The sequence below is a fragment of the Pseudophryne corroboree genome, chromosome 5, assembly GCF_028390025.1.
Source record: "Pseudophryne corroboree isolate aPseCor3 chromosome 5, aPseCor3.hap2, whole genome shotgun sequence".
Taxonomy (NCBI): domain Eukaryota; kingdom Metazoa; phylum Chordata; class Amphibia; order Anura; family Myobatrachidae; genus Pseudophryne; species Pseudophryne corroboree.
Genome location: NC_086448.1, coordinates 762,455,050 through 762,466,025, shown reverse-complemented (window position 1 = coordinate 762,466,025; position 10,976 = coordinate 762,455,050). Strand labels below are relative to the sequence as shown.

Below are 10,976 nucleotides of genomic sequence, written 5' to 3'. Positions count from 1 at the left end.
GGGCAAGATGTATCAAACCCTCTAAAGTGGACAAGGTTAGAAGATATCCATATTAGCCAATAAGCTTATAGCTATAATTGTATTGAATGTACTAGATAAATGATAGCAAAAAGCTGAATAGTTGCTATGTTCGTCTCAACTTGTTCTCTTCAAAATGTTTGCTACACCCGACCCCACCCCAAGCTTCTTCATACCTGTGCAGAAGTCTCAACTCTAACATGAAACAAATGTGCTTCCTATATCTCATTTCCACTCAGGCTTCGCCCCAAAAGTTTTTAAATACAATTAAATATTTACTCAACCCCATCTCTCATATCCCTCTGACCACCATCACAGCCCAAGATTTTGTGTGCTAGTTCAAAGGCAAGATTAAATGGTATTTGCAGGGGCATAGTCAGACTTTCATGGGCTCAAAGCAACATTTTGAAGGGACCCTCACCCTAATACGTCTAACAAGACTCCTCTCCGCAGCAGTTGTTCATGTTATGAACCATAGTAGCTCACAATATGCCACACTGTAGTGTCGCCAGCAAACATTACGCCACTGAGTTTCCCCTATTCACATTATGCCATACAGTAGCCTCAGAACATATTCTGCCACACTTAAGTGCGCCAGTTTATATTAAGCCACAGTGTAGAGGTCCAAGTTCATATTATGCCACACCGTAGTGCTCACAGTTCATACTGTGCAACATTACAGTGCCTCTAGTTCAGTTTATGTAACATTACATTGCCCAGTTCCGGTTAAACCACATTACAGTGCCCCCTTACCATTATAACATCCACTACACATGCCATTCACTGAAAATGTCAACCCATTAATGCCAGGCACTAGGACAGACCCAATAACTTGGCATGCATGGCTGGGAACTTGGTAGCTAACTATATGCCCCGGTCCAGGGCCCTCTAATCCCCTGGGCCCCATAGCAACAGCACACCCTGCACCCACTATAGCTACACCCATGGGTATTCTCTTCATTCAACAGTAATAAGCGCAATTCCTCTGGCAGCTTCTTTCTACCAGGGCCGTCTTAACAGCAGTGTAGGCCCCTGGGCAAAGCAATGCACTGGGGGCCCTATCCATCCTCCAGCAGTAGGGGTGTGGGGTGCTACCAGTGGCAGCTTTGATGTCCCGCGGGCAGTAGGGGGTGTTCTATCTTCCACTCAACATGTAGGACCTGGGGCAGTAATGTTTGCTAATTACTCCTGTACTGCACAGTTGATGGGAGATGGGGTGGGATGGAGAACACTAAACTGTAGAAGGGGGCATTGGGCTGAATGAAGGGGCCCGGTACATGACTTCCAGAGTGGTAGGGTCTGTTTAATACACAGATACACAGGGGAGCGGTAGATAGTGGAGTGGGCATAATATTCATCATTTTCCAGTGGGAGAGCAGCTTGCTTGACTGCAGATATCTCCAGTTCCTGGAAATAGATTTCTTAGCTTTCAATGGGATAAAACTAGAGAGTCCAACCTTTCAGGATGTACTGGGAACTTGAGGATCAGAGTTCAGGAGCCAGAGCAATCCACCATTGAAAATAAAAAACTGCATACCAGGCGTGTGGAGCTGGAGCAGGGACCAGCTGCTGGAAGGCTGATATCTCTGGTTCTGGACATACTAGAGATAAGCTGCCAAGGGGGAGTCCAAGGTTTTGGACTGTACCCTCAGAAAAACTCAATGTCAGACAGAACCAGAGATATCTCGCTGGGAAGAGCTATTAACAGGCTTGGATAGGGACCACTTCTTTGAGGTCGGATATCTCTGGTTCCCCAGCGCTGATTTTCAAAAATCTGGTACCCCTGGAAAAAGGGGACCCTCGGCTATCAGCATAGGGCTCTTATACTCCTGGGGCCCTTGGGTAACTGCCCATTGAGCCCATATGAAAAGATGGCCCTGCTTTCTATCTGATCCCACTCTAGTACCTATGCAGATGTAAAAAATATTTTTTGCAGAAATTCACATTGTGAAAATTAACATTTTCACAGGAATTTACTATCATACTCTTGCCGTGACACTGGCTCCGATAAGAGCCCATCCCAGCGAAGAGCTTACACTATCACTCTGCTTCCTGGTTCAGCATCTATGGTCTGCACAAGTGTCAGCGAGGGAACACGGAGAAGAATTGTGAGGTCCTTCACTGAAAAAGTCCCTGTTAAAGTAGCCCATAGGCTGCTATAAGCTAACACCATCTTCAGATGGCGTTAGCTACCAGCACCTTCGCATTCCAGAGCTTGGTAAATCTGACTGCATAGTAACCCCCACAGGTGGGCTGCTTTGCAGTCAAAAATGGATTGACCTTGGCAGATATCAGAGATATCTGCTGCAGTTGCATCATGGTACATCTGGGGGATCCATAAAATTTTCGGGTATCCCATGAAAATGGGTGTTTTGGGGGATATCCAGAAGGCCCTGAAATATTTCACAATTTAAACTTTTTCTCTATCCAAGATCTATGTCTCTGTACTCCTTTTTAGTCTTCCAACCTTTATGCTTTCCCTCACCTTCTCTTGCATGGTCACCAAATTCCCAAACCTCCCGATAACTTCTACACATTTTAACAAAACTCAGGTTTGTTCTTTTTATAATCAAACAATCTACAGATCCCTAAACATTGCTGTGTGCCTTACAATACTACACAGTACATTTTCATATGGACATCTGGCTTGATCAATATGAAATTTGTGGTATTGAAACTGATCTCTGCGAACCCATACCTGTCTAATATTCCCCAAACAAGCTTGCCCCTGCATCCCAGGTGTCTCTCTCGTCTTCTCTATCGCTATCTCTCTCTATCTCTCTTCTTCAGTTCTATTCTTTCCCCTAATTCCCTCTTTTAAACCCTCAGCTGCTTCCCTCCATTGCTGCCACTGCTGACTTTTTTTACCCGCAGCTGGCTCTTACTTTTGTGCTCCAGTTGGCTCCCACCCACACGGCCCTCTCTGCCCCTCTCTTGGTGATTCCCTACTCCACAGTTGGCTATGTGTTTAAACGGGTGTACTACGTTATACCGGCACCGGGATCCTGACCGCCGGAATTCTGGCAGCAGGGCGAGCGCAAAAGAGCCCCTTGTGGGCTTGCTGCGAGCACGGTGGCACGCTACGAGCGCCACGCTATTTATTCTCCCTCCAGGGGTGCCGTGGTCGGTATCCCAGCGGTTGGTATCCCGGCGGCAGTATGCTGGGCACCGGGATCCCGACAGCCAGGATATTGGGTGTCATTCCGACCCGATCACTCTCTGCAGTATCTCGCAGTGCAGCGATCGGGTCGGAACTGCGCATGCGCCGGCGCGCAGCCGTCGTTGCCTAGCGATCACCTCTGAGGCAGAGGTGGTCGCAGGGCGGGAGGGGGCTGTATGGCGGGGTTAAGCCGCCGTTTAAGTTGCGCGGTCCGGCCAGCGCAGGCATGGCCGGACCATTAGGGGGGGAGCGGTCCGCGGCGGCTGTGTGATGTCACACGCAGCCGCTGTGGGCGGGGGAGCGATGAGTAGCTCCCGGCCAGCACGCTAAAGCTGCGCTGGTTGTGAGCTACTCTTGAAGTGCAAAGGCATCGCCGCAGTGCGATGGCTTTGCACTTGTGCGGGGGGGGGGAGGGGGGCGGCACTGACATGTGGGGTGGACTAGCCCTGTGCTGGGCGTCCTCCCGCTTTTCAGTGTGAATGATCGTAGCTGTGCTGAATTTAGCACAGCTACGATCAACTCGGAATGACCCCCATTGAATGCCTCCCGTTTAAACATATTTTTGTGGCCTGTTAATTGCATCTGCAGTGGTATCGGAGGAAGTTCAATTAAATGTATGTCCACTGCACTACCCAGTTAAAGAAATGGAATGACTACGTAGCAGTAGCTGACAGGAAGGCCGAACGGAAGAGCACATCTTATTCCTCCATGATGTCACCATTCCTGGGAAGTCTAAATTATTGCCGTAGTCGGATTAAGATACCCTGGGGCCTTAGCAATACTGGGGTGGGTCCCATTTACCGTCCATTTGTTGAAAAATAAAAATACATTCTAAACAAATTATATATCTATATATAACGGATCAGGGTAACGTGGCCCCTTCAGTGCCCATTGGGCCCATGGCTGGAGCGTAGGTTGCATAATGGATAATCTAGCTATGATCCTTACAACCCTCAAACTAGCTGTTAGAGTCACTGACTATATTTCAAAGTGTGGGCAGTTTTGGAAACAGTGGGATGAGAAGAACCAAGAGGGTGGAGGGCCCTGCATGTGAGATCTTACAGTCTAATGCAGTGGTTCCCAAACAGGGACCAAACCAAATCAAATTATTTATGGTCAATAACCAGTGCTGGAGGCTGCCAATCATAAAATATGTGGACAAAAGAAGCGAAACCCAGTCCAACACCACATAACTCAACCTAAGGATGATAGCACAATTTAAATAATTTAATTTTGCAGAATTTCTCAATAAGAAACTTTGTACCTAGGGGTGCTGTGAAAAAAATGCTGATACTCTAGGGCACCGTGATTCAAGAAAGTTTGGGAACGACTGGTCCAATGGATTAGGGAACTGGGTCTCAAACTGGGTGCCTTGAGACACTTGCAGGGGTGCCTTGAGTTGCTGGTCCAGGACCAATTCAAATTATTTATGGCCATTGTAAAAGACAAAACCAGTGCTGGTGGCTGCCAATCGTAAACTATGTGTATAAACAGAAGTGAATCCTGTCCGACACCACATAACTGACCTAAGGATGGCATATAAACACAATTTACTTAATGTAAAAAGTTTGGAAACCACTGGATTAGGGATATCTTGAAGGTGAACTGGGAAGAGATTAGGGGGGAGGATAGCAGATGAGTATTAAGAATGCATAGAGGGCTGGGTTTTCAGGGAACATTTGAATCCCTGCAGGCTGATAGATAACCAATAGGAGGGGAAAAGAGTTCTAGAAAACAGGAGCAGCACAGAAGAAGTCTTGGATGCGGGACGGGGAGGAGGTCATTAATGAGGAGGCGAGGTGACAGTCAGAGGAAGAACGGAGAAGACGATGGACTGTGTGTGGATTGAGATGACGTCAGAGATGTAAGAGGCAAAAGAGAAATTGAGTGTACTGAAGATGTGAGCATCTTAAACTGGATAATGTAGGGGAATGGGAGAGAGTGAATGAGTAGAGCTGTCGAATCAGAACAACGGGATTGAAAAATGAGGAGGGCAGCTGTAATGCGGACAGATTTGACACAGGAGAGGTGAGAGAGAGGAAGTCCAGACAGTAAGGGGTTACAGTAGTCAAGGCAGGAGATGACAAGAAAGTGAATAAGAGATTAAGGAGCCTCCAGGGTTAAGAATGGTCTGATCCTGGAGATATTGCATGGTGAAACTGTCAGGATTTACAGGTGGCAAGAACCTGAGAGGTGAAGGAGAGAGAGTAGCAGAGGAGGACATCCAGGAAGGGGGACAGGAGAGTAGATAAGAGTTAGGAACAGAGGGCCTGATTTAGAGGCGCTTCAATACTGGTGTGAGGGCTGTATACTTTTCATTTTTTAACTAATGTGGGTTCTGGGATTCTCTGTCCACTTTATCTATCTCCAAGGCTTAGACCCCATAATATCTTCTGCCACCTTCAAAGAGGGTATGTCGTTTCTAGATGTTTCCGCTAAACTTAATGCATACCTCCCAAGTCCCAACATTTAGATGGGGGAACGGAATGGGGTGGGGTGGGGGGGGTGGCTTCCTGAGCTGCCCCCAGCCTACACTATAGAGAGAGGCTGATTGAATCCCAGCAGCTCCGCACATTAGGGATGGCCATCAACCATCGATGATTCCTAATCATCGATGGTTTACGGCCGATGTTGAATAGTTTTGACATTGATGGGAGATAACCAGATGGTTCCTCTCCATCGTTGGCTTAGCCTAAACTAATATTTATTTTTTTTAAAGATGCTGGGACTCGGAGCATAGCTCCACCCCCAGCACCCATGAAGCCCCGGTCTGTGATTGGCCCGCAGGTCATTCACAGACATAACAGGGATGGCCATTGATGAGTGAAACCATCGATGGTCTCCCATAGCATAGTTAGTGACCATTGATGGCCATTCAGTTTTGCCATCGATCGCCACCATCGATGATGGACACACCGATGGCCATCCCTACCTAAGGGGGACATGTACTAAGCAGTGATAAATGTTTAGAAGTGAGCCAGTGGAGAAGTTGGCCATGGCAACCAATGAGATGCTCTGTACATTTTTATAATATGCAAATTATAAATGTACGTCGATGCTGATTGGTTGCCATGGGAAACTTCTCCACTGGCTCACTTCTCCACATTTATCACTGCTTAGTACATGTCCCTCTGAGGGCTAATTCAGTTTTCTGCAGTGTGATCCATTAACGATTGCGAGGGCAGTCTGCAGCAAAGCATCCTCACAAACCAAGGTGAGCTTGGACTACTTGCCTCAAGGGCCCCCATACACTAGAACGATAATGCCCGATTTCGACCTTTCGGGCTGATAAATGGGATGGAAAGTGGAAAATCGGATGTGTTTTACATCGGATCGGAGCCCCTAGGTCGTTAGTGCTGCATTCGTGAAATGTCGGATCCCGCAGGCATGGCTGGGATCACATACGATACATTGTATGCAAAAGGACCGAATACGATGGGAAATCGCCTCTGATTTCAGCCTCAGAAATATCGTTGTAGTGTATGGGGCCCTTTAATAAGCAATAGTGTGCACGGTAAACAATCTGTACATATTAACCACAAATCTAAGCGGTGGCATAATTCACTTGCAGAGGGTTGTAGTCACCTTTTGCAGCAATATTTATTTTTTAAAAACTATAATGCATTTTGCAGCCATGTTCCTCAGATTTTATATAAATCTTTATACATCACATCGCTCTGTCTACAGCACAGAAGGAAAGCCAGTTCCAGGAAATACTTATATGAATTATTATTACATCATGGGGCGAGCCATCAGCCGGAGCCAGGCTGTGACAGTAGTGTGGCTGTCAGACTCAGACCTCCTGTCACCGCCTGCCATGCTTAGGATGAGACAGCAGCACGAGTGAGTGTGACTGACATGAGTGAGAGAGTGTGAGTGACTGACTTGTACTACTGTCTGCAACAGCAATACCCACCACCAGCCAGGCCGGGCCGCGGGCGCGAGCGCCCCACCCTCCGCGCGCTCCCGCGGCCCTCTCTCAGGGGGGAGGGAGCGCGGGAGCGAGGCGGGCGGTTATTATGCCACCCAGTCAGCGGTTGCTATGGCAGCGCTTGACGTCACTCCCCCGGCCCCTGCTCGCCGATTGGAGGAAACCCCGTGGATCGGTTAGAGCAGAGCTTTGAGCGCTCGGAAGAGAGACCGGACTCTCCCAGCGGCAGAAGCCAGAGACGTCGCGCACTCGCCCAAAGCCCGGGGACCGACTCAGCCGCCAGCAGCTCTCCGTGCTCCCCTCTCCGACACAGGTACCAGTGCGGCGCTGGCTGGCGGGCGGGCAGGCAGCGGTGGGCGGGCGGGGTGACAGTGCCCTGGCAATGGCGGAGAGGAAGCGTTGTCAGTGGAGCGGGGAGGGTGCTGGGGCCGCGCTATCCGGCATCATCACCCCCCTCTCTCGTCCTGTCCTACTCGGCAGCCTGGGACTCCTCGGCAAGGGTGGCACCACGGCTCATGGCAGTACCGACCCAGCCTCTTGCATGGTATCCTGGGTCTTGTAGTCCTCCTCATCCATCCATCCTCTGCATCTGGTTGCCTTAACCGTGGGTTGTAGGAAGCCATTGTCCACAGTATTTCTCCTTTCTCTGGCAGAGGGAGGCGGACCCTCCCTCTCCCAGCATCTCCTCCTTCCCCCAGCACCCCATATATGGTGGCCAGGCTGAGCTCATCGCCCCGCTCTATTTACTATGCCGCCTTAACGTGCGATCTGAGCAATGTCCCCCCTCTCACCCCATCTGTATAGGATATACGCGTCCGCTCCCATTCATTGGCACCACGTGTAATCCGCAGGCAAGCGCGGCTATTCGGTGTAATCCGGTAATGTGCCCGGAGCTGGGGGGGGGTTCAGCATCAGCATGCATCCAGCCCCCCCTCCCCCATCATGTTGCATTGATGCAGCAGACATTGCAGCACAGGTGAGGCCGCCTCCTCCTCCTCCCCCGGGGACACGGGGAGGAAGGGAGGTGTCTCCTCTCTATGCTGCTGCTGGGTCACTGGTGGCTAGTAGACCCGGTGACAGTGGCCATGTTCCTTGGAGGCTTGGTGCACAAAGGAGCCCCCCCTTTATACCAGTCACACTGTGCATAGAATCAGGATGCAGCACATCAGGAATGAATTGCATATATGCCTATCCTTGACAGTGTCAGGCCTTGCTGTATGACCAGGATTAAGGTCACTGTGACCCCTCTCTCCTGAGATGCAGATATAGCTGTATATTGTGGCCTTTCACATGATGGTTCTATCTCCCAGTATGATCCATATCTGGCTGTGCAGCTGAACAATGCCCCTGCTGTTAATACATTAGCTATTAATTCATTAGCTATTAGCAAGGGAGCTGGTTTTGTCTTTTCTTAAAGGTAAAATGTGTTGCAGTGTCTTGGGTTTTTTTCTCCTCCTTTTATAAATGGGGACCATGTCCTTAGTGATCGGAGGAGAATGGCATTTTCTAGACCTGTGCATAGCTGGATCGCACCTCCCCCACACATTCCAGATACTTGGGGAAAGGGAGGTGTTCATCTGGGTAATGCCTCACAGGTCTCTTGTTCATCCGGAGCTTCTGGTGAGGGTTGGATTTGCGACAGCGTCTGACCGTTACCTATGCAAGCTTAAGGATTTCATGGGCTAGCCCTCTTGCAGCCACTGTCTTTAATATTGAGTGGGTGGGGTGATGCTGAGGCTTTCCGGAAGATGGGTCCACCATGAGTCTTTGCTTCCTTTGAGAGGATGTTAATGTTCATTTTGAGTATTTCCAGATGGGAGTAGTGTTTGTTTGAACTAACGTTTCCGCAGCCCCTTGATATGAAATGTGTGAAACCTTTTAGCGGCTTCTTGTAAGGATATTGCTTTTTATTTTGGGTTTTTTACTGTTACATTTTAAGTAACACGTTAGTGCAGCTTCAGCCTTGATTACATTATGTAATGTGAGCGTTGAAGGTGGTTTTGCACAAAGCTGCTTTACAAAGCCTAACTTGTAAAATGGGGAAGAATTCTTCTTCCATTGTTGTCCTAGCCAGCGTTCAATATTCCATGCTCAGTGCAAACCACATGGAAAGATCCCTAATAAAAATGGATTACAAGAGCAATGATAGGTGGAGTTAATCCTCATATAAATCTTTCTTGGAGATCATATTGGCTGGCATATACAATTAGAGGGGACTCCTCCCTTTGCTATAAAACTAGGGTGTCTAGGTGAAGGCTCCTATATAAGGCTGAGCTCCCTAATTCTTCTGCAAGTAGCCAGACACCTCACAAACAGGTAACACAGGCAGATCAGGGTGGGGCCCCTACTGATCGTTATCAGACTGCATTTTTTTTTTTTGTTTTACAGACTATCCCTCCCCATCGTAACTGGCTGCCTTAATTCCTTTGGTGACTGTGAGAAACCTCATTTTACCTTCCCCTGCAGCATTGTTTAAAAATCATGGATTAAAGCAAACCCTTAATGGAATCTAGCTTTCTGCAGTTGTCCAAAAAAAAAATCTTTATTTTCATTTATTTCCCTCCCTAGATAAATACATATTGAATCCCAACGTTTTGGATTCCTTCAGTGTCTGTACGATTAAATTCAAACCTGTTTCCCCCTTGGGCTTTTGAAGGAGATGCCACTGATTATCACAGCGTGGTTTCTCACACGGGGTGTGGTGATTTCTTTTTTTCTTCATACATCTTGGTTCCTGTCCATACATGCATAACACCTTGTGGCTGGTGGATATGATGCTTGCATGCTTATGGTTTTAGCAGCTATGCAGCTTCTTGGGTGACCCTGTAGTGGATCGGCTATAGCCTGTGACCTCTGGTCACTAGGATACAGGTCATTTATGTACACCTGGATTATGCCTAACACGAGATTTGGCTGTATTTTCCTTGGATTGTGAAATGGGAATCCCCACGGTCTCCCATACACATGAAGAGGGAGAGCACGATAATCTAGAATGCAGGTTATTATCCTGCTAGGAGGCTGGTTCTGTCTCCCTTATATTGTAAGCTAAATCATCCATTTTATCCTGTTGGAGCTAGCATAGGATTGCCGCACAGCTTGGGGAAAGTGCATGTGCCAGAAGAATATTAATGACCTATCCTGTGGCAAGTGCTGTCTGCTTCCCCGGAATTAACCCCTTCACTGCCTTTACCGGCACCTCAGCCTGGCCAGGCTGTGGAAGTGGTGCTGTCATTTGCGAACATCATTCGCTCATGACACCTTAAACGAATGTTCTATTGAATGTTTGGCAGGGCCTGACGTAGAATGTCAAGAAAGGAATTTATCAGTTTCTCCAAGATGTAAGGGTTACTTGGTGCTGTATTTTACATGTAATCCCTCTTGGAACCAGTATGGAATATGATCTTATTTGGACAATACTTTGCATTTGAACAGCTCTAGATTGATACATTTAGGCTATTTCACATAGACATATATTGACTTCTGTTTATTGCTGAGTGGAATAATATACATGACGGCTGGAGTTATTTATACTTTAAACCACATGCTGATGCTTAGTTTTTCACTCCTACAGCAGGTATTAGCTCTGACCTGTGAGATGCTGTCAGGACACAATGTAGTGGGAAGGTGTTAGGTTACCTGTCTACAGAGCTGCATTGGTACAGTGGGGCAGATGTATTAATCCTGGAGAAGTGATAAAGCAGTGATAAATGGAATGTGATAACGCACCAGCCAATTAGCTCCAATATGTAAATAGACAGAAGCTCATTGGCTGGTGCATTATCACTGCTTTATCACTTCTCCGGGCTTAATACATCTGACCCACTATGGGGTCAATTCTATTCGGCAACTAAAGAATAGCGCCGGGAA

The 10,976-nt window shown here is 47.9% G+C and overlaps 1 protein-coding gene across 1 annotated transcript in view; it reads left to right on the top strand.

Moving 5' to 3' along the window:
• Positions 1–7,223: 7,223 nt before the first annotated feature.
• The window catches only part of YWHAZ (tyrosine 3-monooxygenase/tryptophan 5-monooxygenase activation protein zeta), a 49,881-nt gene continuing 46,128 nt past the window's right edge, over positions 7,224–10,976 (top strand). The window contains exon 1 of the mRNA XM_063924209.1: positions 7,224–7,422. The gene's annotated coding sequence lies outside the window, so the exon portion shown is untranslated. The remainder of the gene's footprint in view (positions 7,423–10,976) is intronic.